Below are 6,812 nucleotides of genomic sequence, written 5' to 3' on the forward strand. Positions count from 1 at the left end.
GTTGACAAACATATATTTTGTACGCATTTGCAGGTTATAGATTTGGATTGCTTATCGAACTGAAGCTCACATAGAGATGACTTTAGGTTAAACATATACAAGAATAGTTGGTTTTGTATTTGTAATTTTCTTTATTTTTGTTGTATATGAATGATGTTTGATAATAAATAAATTAATTAGATATTGTCGCTTTATAATTTAATGATAGTAACCTTGTGAGCTGTGGCAATCAGTTCACGCCCCGACATTTCTGTCGTAGGTTGGGGTGTGACAGATTGGCATCCGAGCCGAAGTTTAAGATAGGTCGTTAGTGGTGCCTTAGTAACATGCTTAGGAACCCCATACGTGCTTATTTGTTTACCTAATGTGTTCCATTTGGTTGTTTACAGCTTACGTAATTACTTGTTAGATTAAATACTTATTTAGCTGCTTAGCTAATTATTTATTTTATTGTCATGTACACACACAACTCCGTAGCTATGCTTCACTCTCAAAATATTTTATTACTCCAAGACTGTGTCTCATCCTCAAAATATTATAACTCCGACGCAATACCTCATTCCCAAGATATATATTTACATTTAAATTTTTGTTGGTTGTTTTCGTTGACGGGAATTTCTTTTAGGATTTCCTAAGTTTTGTTTTTACCTTTTTAGTGTTTATCGTAATCAGTTAACGGTTACATTTTTTTTCCATTGCGTTTTATTGTTATTATTTTATTACTTTTTAAATGTCTTGTCGGGTGAAAAATCCATGGGACGCCATGGACACGCCAACTATTCATTTTCACAATTATTATATTTACGATATTTGGTTGGAACATTATCACGCGTGGTGATACATGAGATACTTCAACTACTCATACTTACATTTGTCATTCGTTATTTAGTTTGGTCGGTTAAAACGGCACGTAACACTCATGGACCAACAAAATATCATGAATAAGCTCATGGGAAACCCAATATATCGAGAAACTTATGTTATTTATTATTTGTTTATGTATTTTATTCTATTTGAAACAAGTTACGACTTGACTCAATTATTTAATTATTCAATTACATTGAACCAAAACTTATTGATTCAATTCATTCACATACTCACAAATATTTTCATTCCCATGATGAAGCACAAATCATTCACTCACTGGGACTCTGATATCACAAGTTCATCTAAACAATTTACTATTTAATTATCTAATCGGTTATCTCGCACTCATATTATCACATTCACAAATTATCAAGAGCAATTAATAGCTATTTTCTCATACGCATATTATAACATCATCAGACTATCAAATATAATAAAAGTCTTATTAAATACCTTAATATTTAAACAATATCCCTCATTTTCCCGATTATCACGTTATCAATTAACGAACTTATCACAAGTAACTTAATACCCCCAATAACTATCAATTACATCTCAGTTATCACCCTCAAATTTTAAGTATTAACATTTTAATTTGTTATGCTTCGAAAAAATATCATATCAAATCATCTTATTGATTATATCACCTACTTAACGAATTATCGAATAGATTACCTCATTTAAATTCTAACTTATCCTTAAGTCATGATTAACGCTAGCACAACTTATGTCGAATTTCACTTTTTCTTTAATAACTAATAAGAAATTTACACAACTTATTATTTATACTCATTTAATCTCAATTTACATAATTATAGAATGATTTCTACATCAAACAATACAGTTGATATATTCTCTACACCCGATTTATGACCACAAGTACTGTCAAAGTGATAGCTCCTACAATCTCTAGGGTATAAATTTTAACTCAAAACACTAATGCAATCAATTTAATCTTGTTCACTAATTTCTTTCAGAGAAATTTCGATTCATTTACCGTTACTCACCCTCATAACAACGATAATAACGATAATAACAAACACAAGCTTAATAATCGAGTTTAGGTTATTAAGTAAACCAGTTATCAATCTCAACGAAATCATAGTGTCCCAAACAAGAAACCTTACACCGGAATACGCTCGTTACGTCTTATTCGCGACTTTCGTCATCCAACTCATTTCTTGTGTTGTTCTTACACTCACTATAACAGTTATGGTTATCCTGTTAACACTTGCCGTTACGCTGCCTACGACACAAAGACATCCCACAACGGTCGTCGACATAGATTTATACACCTGCTACACGTGCCTTCTACAATTATGGAGACCCTAATCACCTACGCGACGCATTGTTCTTTACTCATTCACGCCGAGTTCAAATTATACCGACACCGTACCATACTACCCATGCTCATTTAGCTTAAACTAACCAACTCTATGCCTTTCAGGCTTTCTTCATGTAACAAGGTCGTTCTCGCTTACTCGATTCTAGAACCGCAAGACTTAATTTCACCAAGCTTTCCTTAGTCAAAACTCGTTTTCACACTAACTTCTATATACATCACTGACTTCTCTTTTTTTTTTCTCTTTTTCTTTTTTTTTTTCACTCAGTACATAATACTTTGACATTGAATCTCTAACAATTTTTTGTTCTTTTCTTTTTTTTTTAGAACAAGCATAATAATCATAATGCTTAATACTTCCTATTGATGAGTACTAAAACAATTACAAATACAAAGAAACCTATTAAGCCGGATCATCTCGCAATTTTACATCAGGGTTGATTGAATAAAAGAATAAGTCCAACAGTGTTTTCTAAGGGAATCAACCCCCGCCCTTCTCACTATCCACGCTCATATATGTAATGTATGAGGCCCAACCCCAAAACCCACACTCGCACTCATCCATACGAGGCTTAACCTAAGTGCTTCTATCACTTTTGCACTCATGCCAATCTAAGATCTCGAAATGCACTAATTGTACAAGTTCTATCGGAGAATATCAACCTTCTTACCAATCATTACTTTCTTAATTCCCAAATGTAAACGAATATGTTATGCAAGTTATTACACCGAAAGCATGCTAACCTTGATTAGAAAATTACATAATCTCCTTTTAAAACCACTATGCACAGTTTATCTAGGGAATTGTGACCATGAAAAGGGACCAAAACCTTACCCCGCCATCTTACCACTTTCCGGTTTCTTTAATTTTTTTTTTAATTTTCAGATTTTTTATGTTTTTATTATTATTTTTTTAAATTTTGAAAAAGAAAATTCCCCCATCCCACACTTGGTATACATTGTCCCCAATGTATGGTTTTGAGAAAATAAAAACAAAGACACTACTAAGTAAAACTCCACTTCCTTCCATGAAAAACCCGGGTTATTCCCAACACAGTGTCGAAGAGAAATCCATAAGAATTTCCCCACACTTGGTTTTTGCTAAGATGGTAGCTTAAAATACCACTAATAACAAACAAACTAGAAATTATAATGCAAAATAAAAATTAAAATATACAAAATATACAATTACCATATGATTACTATGTATGATGTATGAATTTGTATGTTATTTATGTATATCTTAAATGTGAAAGAAAGCTTGTCGGTGTGTGAACGATCTTTGGATATTGCATTTTTGAAACTTTTATGACATTCAAGGTGGGTGACTGGCCCACTCCCGTGCAGCTTTCTCGTTATAAGCACGCTCCTTTTCAAACAATTGTTGCCAGTCTTCCGGAAAACCAGGGTCAGGCCCGAACATCCGCATCCTCCACCATGGATCATTTAGGTTAGGTGGATGTCTCTTTTTTGCATTTCTTAGTCGGCCACCTTTTTCTGCCGCCTTCTCACTTTGTTGATGTTCAACTTCTTTCTTCTTAACTGACCTGTCAATTACAAAACACTCCAATTTCGTGTGATCCTTGCTCAAGGATATTGTTAACAAAATCCGCCTTTAGGCTTTCCTTGTCAACAAAAGAGTCAGTATTATTTTCAAATAATAATAATCGTTTATCACGATTCACACACTTTATTCCAGTGTCCCCTTAGAACAATCAATCACTGCAAGTGAAGTGGCAAGGAAGAGTCTACCCAATATGACTGTGGGTTGCGTGTTAGTTACATTTTTAGCATAATCAAGTACTAAAAAGTCAACTGGGTAACAGAAATCCTCCGCATGTACCATCACATTATTTATCATGCCTCGAGGAAGTGTATGGGTTTGATCCGCTAAACCACGGTGGTGTTTACTTTTTGTAGAGGACCAAACTCATACTGATCATATAAACTACCGGGCATGATACTAACACAAGCTCCAAGATCTAGCAGTGCCCGATCAGTTTTAAAATCACCAATTTGGATTGATAAAAGGGGCACTCCTGAGTATTGAAGTTTAATCAGAATAATATTATTATCAACCCTCTCATCCCTTATTTTGGTTAATTCGTTATTTAAACATTTATCACAAGAACAATTTTCACAAAAAGATGTTTCATTCGGTTGTAATTCAGAGTTATTTTGAAAAATTGTTTCTTAATTAACCACATTTTCAATCCTATCACTGATATCTTCTACCACCCCCTCAACAAACTGTGGTGTTGGGTCAACTTGAAACTAGAAATTTCAAAATTAGGTAAAAGACTTACCGCATTGATATGCACGTTGTTCCCCTTCTTTAAACTCGAGCTGTTTTTCTTCAAATTCACCACATCGGTTGCAAGTTGACCCATTTGAGTGGTCAACGATTGGATAGCTTTGTCACGGATTTCATCCTTTTGCATGTGCACTTCTTTAGTTGATTTCTCCTTTGCATGTCTTGTTGCATCATCTTCAACATGTCCATAACTTCATTTCCACTTGATGAACTTTGACCCGTTGACCCACTTTGACTGCCACCTCCTTGACCTTAAAACCCTTGATTATTCCCGCCATGAAAATTACCTTGGTTATTATATTGTCGGCGAGGAACATAATTGCCTTGATTTCCTTGAAAATTCGGGTTAGATTGAATGGCCGAGTTTCCATAGCGAAAATTTGGGTGATTTCTTAACCCAGGGTGGTAGGTGTTGGAGTTCATATTGTAATTCCTACCACCTCCCCCTTGAAGTGCATTCACCTCCTCCACCGGTGCTTGACCCACCATACACACCCCCGAAGCATGACCCAACTCGTTGCAATTGCACAAACATCAATTACCAGATTAGTGGTTTGTACGTTTTCTTCTTCCATGGCTTTCACTTGAGGTCTACCGATTGCCGGTATTACTCGTCTTCTGGTTTGGGCCTTTCTCTTTGAAGTGACCGCCATTTGTTCCAAATATGCCCAATAATCTTGTTCATAATTGGTACCAAATGTACCATTCGTGATCGACCTCAAATCTCGTTCATCCTCCATACTCAACCCTTCATGAAAAGCATTTAACAACTCCCAAAGAGCAATACCATGATGAGGACAATTCTTGATCATCATATTGAATCTCTCGAATGCTTCATGAAACATTTCCCCTGATTTTTGTTGGAAGGTTCTCAAACTTCTTCTTGCATCGTTGGTCTTTTGGGCAGTGTAAAATTCTTCCAAGAATCTTTGTTGCATTTCGGCCCAAGTATATATGGACGCGGAAGACAAAGTATAAAACCATCTCTTTGACTTGTCTTCCAACGAAAACTGAAATAGAACCAACTAAACCTCATCCGATGTAAAACCTTGACCCCCAATCGTGTTGCAAATGGAGTCGTATGCCTCCAAGTGAAAGTAAGGTTCCTCCGTTGCTAGACCCTATACTTCGGGAGACTTTGAAGGGAATTGGTTCTCACTTCAAATGTCCTCCCTTGTTGATTGTGAGGAGTAACCACCGGAGACGGATTATTAGTAACTACCGGTCGAAAATGAGCTTCAATACCCCTTACCATCTCTCTTGCATGCCTTCTTGGTACCCCCATTGGTACTCTCGATTGACCCATTTGCCTATAAGCGAGCCTTGGAGGTGCAAATTGTTGAAACTGTGGTTGGGGCATTTGTTGTTAAAATTGTTGATTTTGAGGTTGCCCTTGTGGTTGAGCTTGTGGTTGTTGAATAATCAGTGGCGGTTGAACTTGTTGAACAACAACCGGTTGTTGTGGAGCTTGTTGTTGAACAACCGGTGGTGGTTGTCTATTAATCTCTTGCAACGGTTCCGATGATTGCCATTGACCATAACCAAAATTTCCCGGATTTACCCTTTTGCTTCCATCACCTACCACGTAGTAACCTTCCACTTCATACCCCTCAAATTCACTGTCAAACCCATATCCGTATCCGTCACCTTGTGATCTTGAATGTTGCATGAAAGGTAGGGGTTGATATTGGTAGCTTGATTGTGATTGTTGAAAGGTTGGTTGTGGGTTTTGTTGAGATGACGATGCACCAAAGGTAGGAAAAATGTTGGAAATAGATGGCAATGTGGATGATGTTGAGTAGGTGTAATGAGCAGCTATGGGTTCGGTTGTGTGAGTTGGTTGCAATTCACTTGATGCTGTAGGTATAGTAGTAGTGATCGGTGGAGGTGGATTTGGTGGAGGTGTGGTTGGGATTGTTTGACCCGAAGTGGGAGCTGGTGAATCCATGGTGATGTCTGATGTAGTTGGAGAACCAAGAAGCTTGTTCTCCCTGAGTAAGACTCGGTTTCTTCGAAGCGTTCTGTCAATCTCGGGACCGATTACTTGTGGTGATGACCTGTTAGAGCCTCTAGTATGCATACACCTGTAGGTATGCACACTAACACAACCAGTGTAAACCCGAAAATAACAAACAAAAACTACTAAAACTAACACATGTTGCGCACTACTCCCCGGCAACGTAGCCAAAATTTGACGTGAGGTCAAAGACTCACTAAAAAATAAACCGATTACAACTAATTAGATAGCGGCAGACGGGTATCGAACACAGGGAGTTTGTGGAAAAGGTG

This window comes from Bidens hawaiensis, unplaced genomic scaffold, assembly GCF_021521415.1.
Source record: "Bidens hawaiensis isolate Kalapana, Puna unplaced genomic scaffold, B.hawaiensis_p1.1 tig00004539_1, whole genome shotgun sequence".
NCBI classification, from domain to species: Eukaryota; Viridiplantae; Streptophyta; class Magnoliopsida; order Asterales; family Asteraceae; genus Bidens; species Bidens hawaiensis.